The sequence below is a fragment of the Aedes aegypti genome, chromosome 3 (assembly GCF_002204515.2).
Source record: "Aedes aegypti strain LVP_AGWG chromosome 3, AaegL5.0 Primary Assembly, whole genome shotgun sequence".
NCBI lineage: Eukaryota > Metazoa > Arthropoda > Insecta > Diptera > Culicidae > Aedes > Aedes aegypti.
The window spans coordinates 328,512,089-328,526,971 of NC_035109.1; positions in this window are offsets into that span (position 1 = coordinate 328,512,089).

The following is a 14,883-nucleotide window of genomic DNA, read 5'->3' on the forward strand; positions in this document are numbered from 1 at the left end:
AGTCTACATAGCTTTGTTATTCTCTAACCAATATGGAAGCTTCTAGAACTATTGAAACTATTGAAAATAATATTTATGAAATGTTTGCAGAACATCAAATTTGTCAAAATCAGAACAAGTCTTTGTTAAAACAATTATCACTCAATTTCCTCATCTCAATTACAAAATCTTCTTTATTTGACGAGAGCTTCCAGACCAGACCAAATGAAAAAAAAAACTACTCTTAACTAAGACTTGTTCGTGACTTTCCATAAACCTTTCGTTAGATAAAATTTTAAAGGGACAAAAGCTTTAATATTGGTAAGAAAATGACAAAGTTACGAAAACTTCATTGGAGGTCATATGACGCCGTCCACAAATTACGTAACACTCTAGCTGCTCATGTTTACATGGTCGCATCTTTGCTGGGAAACGTCGACTATGCGGATATGGGCAGTAGGGTGCGGCTTATTTTTCAAAAGTTCATTAATTCATTACACATCAAAAGAGAAATCTCAAAATCTGAGCCAAAAATATTAACATTCAGAGGTGGCGCAAGCGTTTTGAAGGTGAATTTTCAGCATCAATACCATAAAAAAAACATTTTATAAAAACTTTGTTGAATACCAAATTTGTCTAAAATCAAAACAAGTTTAAGTTAAAAGTAATTTATTCCTAATTTTTCCTCATTTTACTAAAAATTTCAACTTTGTTTGACCATAACTTCATGAGTAATCCGATTCCAAATCTTTTTGCATGATTTGAAGCTAATTCAATTGTTTTCAAACCTTTCATGCATTACATTTCACTAAAAAAATGTATTAACCAAGTTATTCAACAAAAACATTATTTTTTAACGAAACATGCCAGTTTTCATTAAATTTTTGCCAGTCAAATATTGAGTAGTGTTTGGCGCGTTGAATCTATTGCTTGCTCCTTTATGAGCGAGCGACGGAATCCGGATCAATTGTGGTTGGTTTGCGTAGTAACCGCACTATCGGTATCGATCATCCGTGTAAATGCTTTCGTATCCATTTCAAATTATATCTTTACCGTTTACCAAAACGAATCCTTTCCCATATCAAAACTCCCAGTGTTTTCTTGTGGAAGTGCAGAGGACTCCTCGGCTTCTATAAAGCAAGTAACACGTCAACATCTCCCTCCCATCCTCAAATTGACGTGCATTCGGACGCAGCCGGCGCCGGTATTGTTTGTTATAATAATGAGAGCACCAGTACTTACACATTGAAGATGCTACTGATCCCGAGTAATGTCTGTTGGTTCCCTGTGTAAATACAGCTGTTCTTGCAATAACGGAGTAGCAACTGCAGGCGGTCAATCACGCTCATTTTTTTTTTCAAAATATTAGAGATGGTCGGGTCTCGGGTTTTCAAACGTGAAACCCGACCCGAACCCGAACCCGACAGGTTCGGGTCGGGTTCGGGTTTTGAAAATTTAAAATTTTTCGGGTTCGGGTTCAGGTCGGGTTTGAAGGCTACGAAATTATCGGGTACGGGTCGGGTTCTGGCTTGAAAAAAGTCGGGTTTAGTCGGGATTGGTGAAAATGGTGAACAGAGTAACAACCTAAAAGCTTCCCTATGCATCAGAAACGATGAATTTATCGTCTTTTAAACTCGGGTTCTATTCGGGTTTTTCTTAGAAAACTTATTCGGGTTTCGGGTCGGGTTCGGGTTTGAACAGCGAAAATTTTTCGGGTTCGGGTCGGGTCCGGGTTTGCTTTTCAATTACAGTCTCGGGTTCGGGTCGGATCCGGGTTTTAAGAAATAAAATAAGTCGGGTACGGGTCGGGTTCGGGTTTGAAAAATGTGTAACCCGACCATCTCTACAAAATATACATTTTCCAAGCACAAATTGTTGACGCAGGTGTAAAACAGTTATATCTATCCAAATCACAAGCGAACCAAGTTGGTCTTTTGGGGTCCAAAATATATAGAGCTCCAAATTATGTTGGTTAACCTATGTCTAGAATGACTTACGGAAGAAACTTTCAACGAATCCTTCTCAGGGGTAACTCTGAAGAAAGCTCTTAAGGTGAAACAGTTTGGAATCAACTTCTAAGATTGCACTAAAACTTCAAAGGCACAAATCTTGCGAAGAAAGTATCCCACAACAGTGCACTTTTTATTTTAGCTTTGTGCACTAGCAGAAAGCTTAAAATAAGAAGCTAAGGATCGTTTGCCAACTATTTCTCCAGTTATGTGCCTTTGAAAACGTGAGTAGGGGGAGAAGTCGGCCATTGTGCCGGCCATTTTTGAATTCCGAGATGTTTCACCTTAATGCATTTCATGGATAATCTCTAGAGAAAATTATCAGTACGGGACGGCTTTCTAGGTGATGATTTGAAGGTAGCCCAAAGACGATGTAGGTTTAAATGGAAATTTCTATGGAGAAATTTTGAAAAATGTTCCAATCACGTTAGTACTGGAAATGACAGCACATACTAATCATCCCAAAGTAAAAACTCATTCTTCTAGCCACAGTAAAGATGTTTGCTAAAGAGAGAAATTCAATCAGACGGATAGCAGAAGAGATATTGATAAATGTGTTTGCTCTTATATGGCTTAGTATGGGATTAGAGCCCTACAAACATCTACAAAAATCCCAAACAAAATTAGCTCAAAACGAATTTGTTTCTTCAGCAACATCCTTCATTAAGGTTTGAAGGATGATTTTTTACTATGGGATGATAAGTTTGTACTTTCATTACAATACTGACGTGTTTGAAACATTTCTCAAACTTTCTCCATAATAATTTCCATAGAAACCTACATTGTCTTTGGGCCACCTTTAAATCACTACCGAAAAAGCTGAAAATTTCACAAAACTTCATTTTGATGGTAAGGATGGTAAGGAACAAATGGAAGATTGGATTTTCAAACATTTTTAAATTTTGAATCGCCCTAATGCGGATGAGTGGAGAAATCTTTACAAGAATCTTGAGACACATCCGAGGATTCTTTCAAAACCAAATGTTGACGGGATTTCGAAGACATATTGGCCTTTTTGAAGATTTTAAACAGCCGTGTGCATGTGGAACTCAGGGTAATTGCGGAACTCGAACTGGTCAGAACTCTTGAGGTGAAGATGCTTCGAAGCCAAACCTTCAAATTTAAAGAGCACAAATCACCGTTTGTGCTGAAAATTTAACTCACTGGTGACTCGCTAGTGTCAGGTTCTCTAGTTTTGTGCTCTTCAAAATTCGAGGTTTGGCTTTGATGTATCTTGCCCTTAAAAAAAACTCAATGCTCAAGATATGTTATACAGTGGGGGATCGGAATCCGTACACTTCATACATATAGTAGGCGTTTTCCATGAAGTGGACGGATTTCGATTCATTTCTTAGGTGTACGGACTTCCATCCCTCACGGTAATGCATGTTATGGTATACCCTTTATAACTCGTCGATATTTCATATCTCGACATCGAGTAAATAAATTGTACTACAAGTTCGTTTTCATGGCTCCCTCAAAAGTTCATTGAATCCCAGTTGCACTAATTTTGTATTCCACAGCTCTATATCCTTCTTACGCGATGGTTTCTCAAATATCGAGTAAGTAATAGAGAGTTGATTGTTCATCTGAAGTGTTGTAAAAATCAAATCGATTTATTAATTATGTGCTAAGATTTCATCTTCCAATGTTTGCCATTAAAATATCGAAAAAGTAGCAATTGTATTGTCAAATACTCTATGTTTTTAACCATTTTGAACATTATCACCTCTTATTTAAAATTGCCTTCCAACGCCTACTTAAGACATGGGCAGTCTGTTTCATTTATGTAGGTTACGAAATCTACTTTCACTGACAGAACAAAAGAAGACCTCATTTAGACTAAATCAATCACAGAAAAAAAATCAGTTGACAAAAATCGACAAACGCACATGCGCTCTGCAAGCAAGTACAGCACACTCTCTCTTAGAAGTCTAAACCGACAAACCGCATGGCCAGACATTCCTTCCTGAAGCGAACCGCCGAAATCCATGTCCAAACAACCAAACCCACCATCCATGGGTCAGGCCAGCCAGCGTCACTGTTGTCTCATCGCCATCGCGGCTAAAATTACTTAATTATAGAATGATTGACAGTGTGGTGTCGCGGTCCACCCGGCGAAAATCTCGAACAAATCTCCGTCAACCGGCGTGGCGCACGCACTCGACTCACGCACCGCACCATACAAAAGTATTGCACATTTTGACCCGAAAATCGAAAGTGTCTATTTTTTTACACACTCTCTTTCGTTCGCCGCGCGCACGTCATCGCGAGTGCGCAAGCGCATGTTCTCGAAGAATAAGAATCCGCTTCATCACGGTGACGGAAGAAGAAATGGAGGAAGAAGGAGAGAGAGCGTGATCGCTGATCGACGTTGCTCGGATTGGTACCGACGGTGGACGCGTGGCGGCGCCCTACGGCTAACGGTCAATTTTTGCGCTGCTGTTGCTGTTGTTTATTTATTTATTTACCGACCGACCGACTCACACAGAGAGACATCGTCGTCAATTAAATTGCATTAGGTGGGCTTTTCGATCGGCAAAAAAGCAGTAGCGGTAAGTAATAGCAACAGCGCGGCGAAGTAGGGTGAGATGGTTCAAAATGCTGACTTGAGCTCAATCGTATTTCACGAAGATAAGGCAAAGTGTATTATAGAAACTTATAACGTTTTTTATTATTTTTAAATAACCATGTTAAGCCAATTTACTCGATCAATGTGATGCTATCTTCAGAGAACGGAAAATTTCGCACAAAGTAAATCAGTTGCGACTTTTTGTTCATAAATCAGTCCATGTGTGTCTTCAACTTCCATTTCTGTCCACGCTTTCCAGATCCTATTGCACCTGATCAATCTACCTCGCTCGCTGCGTTCAACTTTCTTTACCGACCGGATTTAACGAGAACACAAATTTCACAGGTTTGCTCTCCGGTAGTCTAGCAACATGCCTTGCTCACCGTACTTTTCCGGCGTTCGTTTCCTCCTGGATATCGGGTTAACCTTAGAGTCCGATGCGCTAATGGTTCATTCTACGCCGCCATTCATCGTTCTCCTGCACACCTTCTGCAAATATGATCCTAAGTACCCGTCGTTCGAACACTTCAAGTGCTTGCAAGACCACTTCCAGCATGGTCCATGCTTCATGTCCATAGAGGACCACCGGTTTTATCAGGGTTTTGAACATGGTACATTTCTCGCATAACCTGTGATCTCGCCCTAAAATCCATTGGTAACCGAGTGTGTAGCTTGTTGTTACCGAGCGAACGAATGGATTTACATGTTATTCAATAATGCAAAGCTGAAGAGAAGATACTCCTCTATCTCCCAGTGGTGATAGTTTTCATCCTGTTCCATTCATTTGCTCAAAAGCTACACACTCGGTTACCAATGGCTTTTAGGGCGAGGTCACAGGTTATGCGAGATCTGGTGCAGAGTTGAATCTTTCTCTGCTTCTTCTGGAGCCCATAATAGGCATGACTTCCATCGATGATGCGATGAACGTGTGTTAACGGCCGGGAATTTATAAGGTCTTCTGCCTCCGCAATCGTCGTCAAGAGCACTTCGACGGTCAAGAAACACCCATCGTTCAGCACGGTTAGTACAGCCTTCACAGAGCGAACCAATCGTCCCCACCCGTGTGAGATGGGTTGAAATTCCACCTGGTTCTTGAATCGATGAATTCATTCTCGCATTCGATCCCGATCTGCTGAACGATCACCTTGCTCACTGTTTTAAAGCTCGTGCCAATGTCTGAGTAGAACTCTTGCGGCTTCCCTCTGCGACACATGAACCGTCGTATGGCCATCAAACACGCTTGAAGCGTCATGCTGTGAGTAATCTCAAGGTAAACAGCCCTCGTCATCACCCAGACAACCAGAATGTACATATAACGAAATCACCCTTTGCGTTATGCGATGCTTATGTGCGCAAAGTTTCACATATAAGATGTTGCGAAAAGGCCATATGCGTACAAAAGTGGAGGCGATATACGTGCATATTTTATATGATGAAAACTAACATGTAATGCGAGTGTGTAAATTTTATTGCGAACTATTCTGTACTCTTATGCGACTTAATTTATGATAACAACATTGATTTGACAGCTGCTACGGATTGATCCGACTTTCTTTGTACGACTATACGGGACGAAACGAAATGTACATATGAACTCATAAAAAAGCGTTTTATGCGAGGAAACTCATCGATCAAACGATATCATCCACCATGTTGTGCGGGTGTGATGAAATTTGTGTAAATAAACGACTTTGTTCGTAAACTGTTATGCGACTTCTGGTTGTCTGGGCAGACATGTGAAGAGGTAAATCTAACGCTTCTCCGATCTGCGGCCGACCGTAAATGTCACCGGTCTGCGGTAGTTCACACCGGTATGACTGAATGGTAGGTTTTGAATGCAGACACGTTGCCGAATCTCGTTTACTCCAGTTTCTGCATTCCGGTGTGCTACTTGCTAATGATGATTCCAGCAGCTTGTCTGTCACGAAGTGCTTCTTCGGCAAAATAATCGGGAACCGCCACTCAAACGGCAGTGGCGATCCTTGTGCCGCTCTTCCTTTCATGCGCAGTACATCCTCAGCATCCAGGAAGGGACTTAAGATATAGATATGCTGCAGGACTTCTCCCCTGGGTAATGCTGCTTCGGTTTTTCAATTATGTCCGGATCTCATCTTCTAAACAACCGGCTTTAGTCGACCTCCAGAGGTACGCCTCGATCTGCAACCCATCTCGCTTTCTTCTGCAGTTCAATATGAACCTGTAGACGCACTACTGTCCTAACCAGCATCTTCGACATTGAAAACTGATGTTGGTCTATTATAGTTTTGGTCACCGAAACATCGTGAAATTGCAGGCACGCTCGGATTTCCTCGGAAGTATTCAGTGTTATGCTCTCTTGCTTCGGCCAACAGTCCTTTGGCTGATAGAGGAACTCTGGGGCACGAAATCGTGGCCCATTGGAACGCAGTCTATGCGCTTTTTCCCACTTCGTCAACGCTTTGTCCACGTTGAACTTTGTCGGCACCCAACGACATTCGGAAAGCCTTGTCAGTTTATCAATCCGGACCACTACGAACACGAAATGTTTGTACCGACGGTGGTTGGAGTGGATCCGTGACAATACTGAACTTTGAAGCAATCCCCGGTGGAACTTCCGGGAAATTGCTGAAGGAACTCCAAAGGAATTTCTGGAAGAAAGGAATTCCTTGAGGAACTCCGGAGGGAATCCAGGAGGAATTCTTGATAAATTCGTGGAGGAACTCTGGAGGATTTCTCGAAGAAAATCGAGAGGAATTCCCGGAGTAACTCTAGAAGGAGTAGTGTTTGATCCTTCGACCTTGACGCTTGCTCCTGCTGGGGCGGGTGATGAGGGCAGGATCAAACATGTCGCGCGTCGGTAGTGAAGCGGCGAAAAAGTGATCGGTTCGTTAGTAGTGTTTGATCCTTCGACCTTGACGCTTGCTCCTGCGGGGGCGGGCGATGGGGGCAGGATCAAACTTGTCGCGCGTCGTTCGCTCAGAGAAATGAAAAAGCGCCGCGAATCGCTAGTAGTGTTTGATCTATTGATCGCGTCGCTTGCTCTTGCGTGGGCGAGTGACGAACACTTGTTCGGTGTTTAATGCGATTATCGAATTATTTCGCGAATCCGGTTAGGCGTGATTATATCATGGATCGCATCACCAAACATTGGTGACTCCCAGATCTTTACCTTATCCCACTAACCGAATATCCTCTCCATGACAACCGTGGAGATGCAGAGGTGATCTCGGTCTCTAGTAACAACGGTAGTCACACTAACATTCCTTCCCTTCCCCGATGACCGTAAGGACGTGGCCGGCGCCGTTATTGACTTTTAAATTTGAGCTCTCGATTTGTGCACATTGAAGAATGGTAAGCTAATCCCAAGCCCCATTCATTAATTCCCTGTGCAACTTCGATTGTTCTGGTCAATCACGGAGTAGCAACTACGAATTGTACGGTCATCTATGCTTATGCTTATGCTTATGCTTAGGAATTCCCGGAGTAACTCTAGAAGAATTCCTAGAGAAACTCCGGAGTATCCGAGGAATTACTGAAGGAACGCTGAAGAATTCATGGAGAAACTCCGAACTTTGGACAGAAATCCGATGAAATTGTCAGTGGAACTCCAAAGGAATTTTCGTAGGAAATCTGAAAAAAAAATATGAGGAACTTTGAAGAAATTTTTGGAGGGCCTCGAAAAGATTTGCTGGAGGAATACCAAAAGATTTAATGGAGGAACTGCGGAATATTTATGAGAAAGAAAATTCCTGAAAAAGAAATTCCTGAAAAAAAACGATGGTTGTGAACTGTTTCACCGGTTCCTTTAACTTTGAAGACAACTCTTCATCTGTCAACTTTGTTCTGAAATACTATATGACTGTTAAAACACAAATGGGTCTTCAGGGAAACTTGGATTAATCATTTGAGGGGAAAATAACTATCGAAATGTCAAATTTCATCTAAAAGTTAAAGGAATCAGTAAAACGGTTCACAGTCAATGCAGAAAATCCCGGAAATTTTTGGAGGATCTCCAAAGAATTCCTGGAGGATCCATAAAGGAATTACCAGCAAAAATTTGAAAAGAATTCTTGGCGAAATTTCTAGCGAAACTATGAAAAAAATCCTTGAGAAACTCCGAAAGAATTCCTGGAGAATTTCCGAAAGAATTCCATGAGAAACTTAGAAAAAAATCCTGGAGACTCTGAAAAAATTCTTGGAGCAATGCCCAGAGTAACGAAATTACTCTGAAGGAATTCCCGGCGGATTTCTGGAAGATTTCCAAGAGGAATTCTGGAGGAATGCCCAAAGCAATTCTGAAGGAATTCCTGGAGGAACTCTGAAGGAATTCCTGAAGGAACTCTGAAGGAATTCCAGAAGGAAATCTTAAATGATTCCTGGAGGAACTTCGGATGAATTGCTGGAGGAACTCCAGAGAAATGTCTGAAGGAACTCCGGAAGAATTACTGGAGGTTCTTTCTTCGTCTTCTTTTTGGCATTAACATCCTCACTGGGACAGAGCCTGTTTCTCAGCTTAGTTTTCCGTTGAGCACTTCACGTTGAGCAGTTATTAACTGAGAGCTTTCTTTGCCAAAGTTGCCATTTTTGCATTCGTATCTCGTGTGGCAGGTGCGATGATACTCTATGTCCTGGGAAGTCAAGGAAATTTCCATTATTAAAAGATCCTGGACCGACCGGGAATCGAACCCAGACACCTTCAGCATGGCTTTGCTTTGTAGCCGCGAACTATAACCACCCGGCTAAGGAAGGCTATGGAGGATCTGCTGAGGAATTCATGAGGAAAACCCGCAAAAATTCCTGTAAGAATTTCTGGAAGAATTTCGGAATAATTTCAAAACGAGCTATGAAGGAAATCCAATGAAATTCCCTGTGGAGCTCTGGAGAAACTCCGGACGATATGCTGGATAAAATCCACTTGAGCTTGAGCTTGATTGGCCGCCCGTGGATGCTACTCCATTATCGCCAAATCAGCTGCACTTACACAAGGAACCAACCGAATGACTGCTTGGGACTAACAGACACCCTCAGTGTATAAGTGCTGGTGATCTATTTTTAGCCTGCCACGTCAGAATGGAGACCAATGAGGGAAGGGGGAGGTATTGATGATGCATTATACTGGCTCCCACGTAGACCGTATATACCACTTCATCTAAGCCAGTACATGCGGGAGTGTATGGATTGGGGGGGAGGGATATGGCAGAGAGGTTTTGCTTTTGTGGTTAGCAGACTGCCTATGTATCAGGCGTAAGTAAAGGCATGCGCGTGGAAGAATGGAAGCGTTAGGGAAACGGTTTCTTGTCCGTCTCGGGTTCTAGCGTTTGCTATGAACGAATAGTTTGAGTGTGATAGATTAAGAATGGAAGAAGCAAGTGAGAGATTTACAACTACAAAGTACGAGGAGAGGGACGGGCCTGAGATTGAACCCATGACCTTCTGCTTATGAAACAGAAGCGGTAGACATCAGACCACCAACCCCGTCTAAATATGCTGGATAAAATCCAGACGAATGACTGAAAGAACTCCGGAGGTATTTCTGGAGCTACTCAGAAGGAATCACCGATGAACCTGCAAAAGAATTATCAGAGGAACTTTGAAGTTGGAGAATCTCCAAAGGAAATCTTGGAGGAACTACGAAGAAATTCCTGAAGGAACTCTGGAGGCGTTTCTGCAGTAACTCCGGATGTGTTTCTTGAGGTACTCCGGAGGCGTTTCTAGAGGAAATCCGGGGTAATTTCTTGACCAACTCCGGAGAAACTCCTAGACGAACTAAAGAGGAAATTTAAAAGAATCCCCGATGGAGCTCCGGAGGAACTTTCCTGGAATTACTGGATGAAACCCAGAGGAATCGCTAGAGGAACACCAAAGGATTTTCTGAAAGAACCCTGGAAGAATTTCCGATGGAAATCCAAAGGAAGTTCCGAAGAATTGCTGGTTTCAATCCAGAGGAATTTCTTAAGAAAATTCGGAAGAATTTCTGGAATGACTTGAAAACCCCGAAAAAACTTTACGTGGAACTCTGGAAGAAGTCTAAAGGAATTCCCGGAGAAGCTCTTGATACATTTCATTAGAAACTCTGGAAGAATTCTCGGAGAGAATGCAGAGAATTTTTCGAAGTAGCTTTTGAAGAATTACTAGTGAAAATCCGGAGCATTTCCTAGGAATTATTTGAGGAACTCCGAAATTCCGGAAAAAACCGGGAGAAATTGTGTAGGAAATACGAAGGAATTCCTAGAGGAGCTCCAAAAGAATTCCCGGAGGAATTCTTGGAAAAAGGGAGAATTTTCTCCGGAGGCATTTCTGGAGGAAATTCCTGAACGAAATTTTCGGCCCGTGGGAAATCCTTGTGAAAATCTTAAGAGAAATTCTTGGGAGAAATCCCCAAATTAATTCCTTGAGAAAATTCCCGGAGGAAATCCCCAGAGCGGTTCCCGGATGAATGCCTGGAGCATTTCCCCGGAGGAATTTCTAGAGAAAATTCCCACAGCAATTCCTGGGGTAAATCCCCGGATGAATTTCAGGAGCAAACCCTCGAAGGAATTCTGTGAGGACATTTTTGATGAATTTGTGAAGCAAATCCCCGGAGCAATTCATGGAGGAATTGCAAGAAAAATTTCTGTAAGAAATACCCGCAGAAATTTATGGAAAAAATTCCCGGAGGAATCCCTGGATGAAATCCCTGGATGAAATCCCCGGATCAATTCCTGGAGGAAATGCGCGGAGGAGTTCTTGGTGAAATTTTTGAAGGAAATCTCCGGAAAATTTTCTGGAGGAATCCCTGAAGAAAATACCTGGAGGAATTGCTATTGGGAATTCCCTGAGGCAGTCGTTGAGAAAATTCCAGAGTAATTTTTGGGTAATTTCCCCGAAGGAATCCTCAAAATCCCCGGAGAAATTGCTGGTGCAAATCCTCAAAAACTTCCTGGAGGAAATCTTCGGAAAAATTCTCTGAAAAAAATCCTCGATAAAATTTCTGGAGAAAATCCACAGAGGAATTCTTGGAAAAACAAATTCTGGAGGAATTTGTGAAGGAAAACTTCGAAACAATTTCCCTGGAAATCCCTGGAGGTACTACTTGAGGAAATCCCCGGAGCCATTCCTGGAGGTAATCCTCGGAAGAGTTTCTGAAGATTTTTCAGAGGAACTGCTCTGAGAAATTCCTGGATGAGCTCCTTGGAGGAATTCCTGGAACGAATAGCCGGGATTGCTGTAGAAAATCTCCGGAGGAGTTCTAGGGGAAAGACTTGAAGGAATTTCTGGAGCAAATCGCTAGAGGAGTTTCTGGAGGAAATCATGGACGAAATTCTCGGAAGAATTTCTGGAGTAAATCTCCCGAAAAAATCCTGGAGAAAATCCCTGGAGGAATTGCTATTACAAATCCCTTGGGGAATTCAAGAAGAAAATCTCCGAATGAGTTCAAGGATATCCTCGAAGGAACCTTTGAAATTCCCGGAGGGTTCCTGGAGAAAATGAATTTTTGCGGAAAATCTCCTACTGTAAATCCTCAGAGAAATTCCTGGTGGAAATCTCCGGATAAATACTCCAAAGAAATCCTCAGAGGAACTTCTTAATGACATCCCCAAAGGAATTCCTGAATAAAAACCCTGGAGGAATTGCTATTGGAAATTGTTTGAAAAATTCCTGGAAAATGTCCCCAGAGGAATCCTTTGAAAAAATCTCCGGAGGAATCTCTAGAGATAATCCCCGTAACAATTCCTGGAGGAATTCCCCGGAGGAATTCCTGAAGCGTATTAAAAATTCTCCTCTATCCTTTGGAATTCCAAACTGCTTTCCTTCGTTTCTCCAATGTTTCCGAAATCGTCCTTTGCTTTCCCTCGTTTCTTCTTAAATCACTTCAACTTTAGCACCTGTGTCTGTTTCAGAGAGAAAAATCCGCACTGGTAAACAAACTTGTGTCGAACCAGATTTGGAACAGCTCAAATTTTGGTCCAAAGCCTGTTCCAAAATAGAGACCAGAAAACTGGTATAAAATAAAATTGGAACATCACTTCCCACCGGTATTTCAGCTCCAAACTTTAATGGACAAAAAATTTAGACCACCGTTGAAGTTGCCCTCAGTATTGGAGGATCAAAAGAGTCGATAAAGGTAAAGAGTTTAAAGGTAAAGAGATAAAGGTTTATCGCATCTTCCAGGTGGGCTCCCCATCATATCCTTTAACTTGTAGCAGGACGTCGCACTGAAACATATCAATGTCCTGTAAAAAAAAACAAAAACGAGGTAAGATAGGCTAACTACAAAGAAGTACCATGGGTTAGATCCACAATCTTTTCAACGTGGAAATTTCTCGGATTTCCCTGAGCATTTTCTCTGAATGTATTACCTGGCGTACTGTTTTTGGGAACAAACTGGCGTTTGAGGAAACGACTTTCGGGGAGTCAATTTTTTTTTTAATGTAGTATGTTTGTGAAATATGTAGTTATATTTCAACTAGTATTCCTCCTAAATTCCTAACGGGATTTGGTATGACTCCTTGGTAAACACTTCAAACAGCCCTAGAACACAACTTTTCTTCCGCTTTTTCAATTATTTCTAAAACTTTCACAAACTTTTTCTATGTACAAACACGTTAGAGTCCTGACCGAGCGCAACTGTGATACCCGTACTCAAATCAATTTGTGACGTACAAATAAGATTCCATTTTTATTCATATGAATACATAATACATTTAGTGACAAAAGTTAGTAACCAAATGTTGTTTTCCATACAAAATGCCCAAGTTTGGGGCCTTATATCGCAGCTTCTGGTAGTCCGAATTGGCTGACATTTCAATGACAAACTACAAATAATCGAAAATTTTGCCTGTAATTTTTCAAAGAGTTACAGAATGTTGCTTAACCCCTCTACCGGCTGCTTCATTTTTACCGCTACATAAATATTTAAATGTTTTGTTTATCGATATTTTTGCATCATTTTTTCAAAAGTTCTCAAAAACTCCTCTAGTTAAAGAATCCGTGTCAATATTAATCATTAGCGATCTGGTTTCGAAGATTTTCCAATGCTTTTTTGGGGGATCGACATTTTCCATATAAAATGTCTTCAGCGGCCATTTTGATTTTGGTCAATTTATCAAAAAAAAAAATGTACATTTTGATAAAGTTGATAGCACCTAATAGTAACTTCGCTAAAGACCCGGGGCGACTGAACTGTCAACGAAGGAAAGTCAACCAACACTAAGTCGACAAGCATGTTATAATTCATGCTGGTGAACCATTTCCGTTTCCGTCATTGTATTTGGCCCTAACGCTAAAATATGATGCTGCCGTTAAACGGTCATTACATGTCATTAAAATGTAAACTAGAGATGTACCGAATATTCGGCCGGCCGAATATTCGGGCCGAATATCTCAATTATTTTGATTTTGCCGAATATTCGGTCTGCCGAATAATAAATTCTGTTATTCGGCCGAATAGGCCGAATAGTGACCGAATAGTAACGAAATTAAATAATTAAGAAAAGTTTAAAAAGTCAAATATTTTATTCAAATGATGATACATTAAAATTTTCGTTTCATGCATTCTATGAAAGGAGTTTGATGCCAAATATTAAAAAATATGTGAGAATTTCTCCGATCTATGGCATTAAGGTGACTACGGTGCTGCTCAATACATAAGGCATTCTCTGCAAATGAGCCTTAAGCTAACATTACAAGCTTTGCTAATTGTGCAAATATTTCGCTAGGCATAAATCAACAGACAAACATAGGTTTCAACACCAACCAAATCTATGCGATGACAAACTTTGTTTGGCACTGTATCAATCCATGCCAAATATTTGCCATAGTGTACTTTTAGCTTTATAATCATTTTTCTGGGGCTGTAAGGAACCACTAGACTAAATAGTTTGACGCGTATGGACTCAATGCTTTTAATTTTAACCGTTAACATATATTAGCACTTTCCATTCTTTCGATATTGTTTGGTTTGAGACACCTGCTCAAGTTTTTCCTTTTAGCATAATAAAGTGGTCTGCAGTCTGTTTGTTCCAATTTCTTTGAAAAACTTCCAAAAGTCGGATGAGAAATCTAGTAACGTATATTGGGTTATATTTTAACAAAACATGAGATGGATAAAAAGTGCTAGCAATAGAATATAAATCTCTTACTTTAGAAATACGAAAAATCTTTGAAATTTACTGTTTTTGTGATTTCTACAAATTGGTTTCAAAAGCTCAAGAGGACGACCATTCATTTTCATTAATAATCCGTTCAAATTTTCACCGTAGAAGCTTTCCTTACTTAAGCAAACTCGTTTTTTTCTTTATCCAGGATTAAAAATATAGTTTTAGAGAAATTAGACGGTGTTATTCGGCCGAATATTAGGTTTTT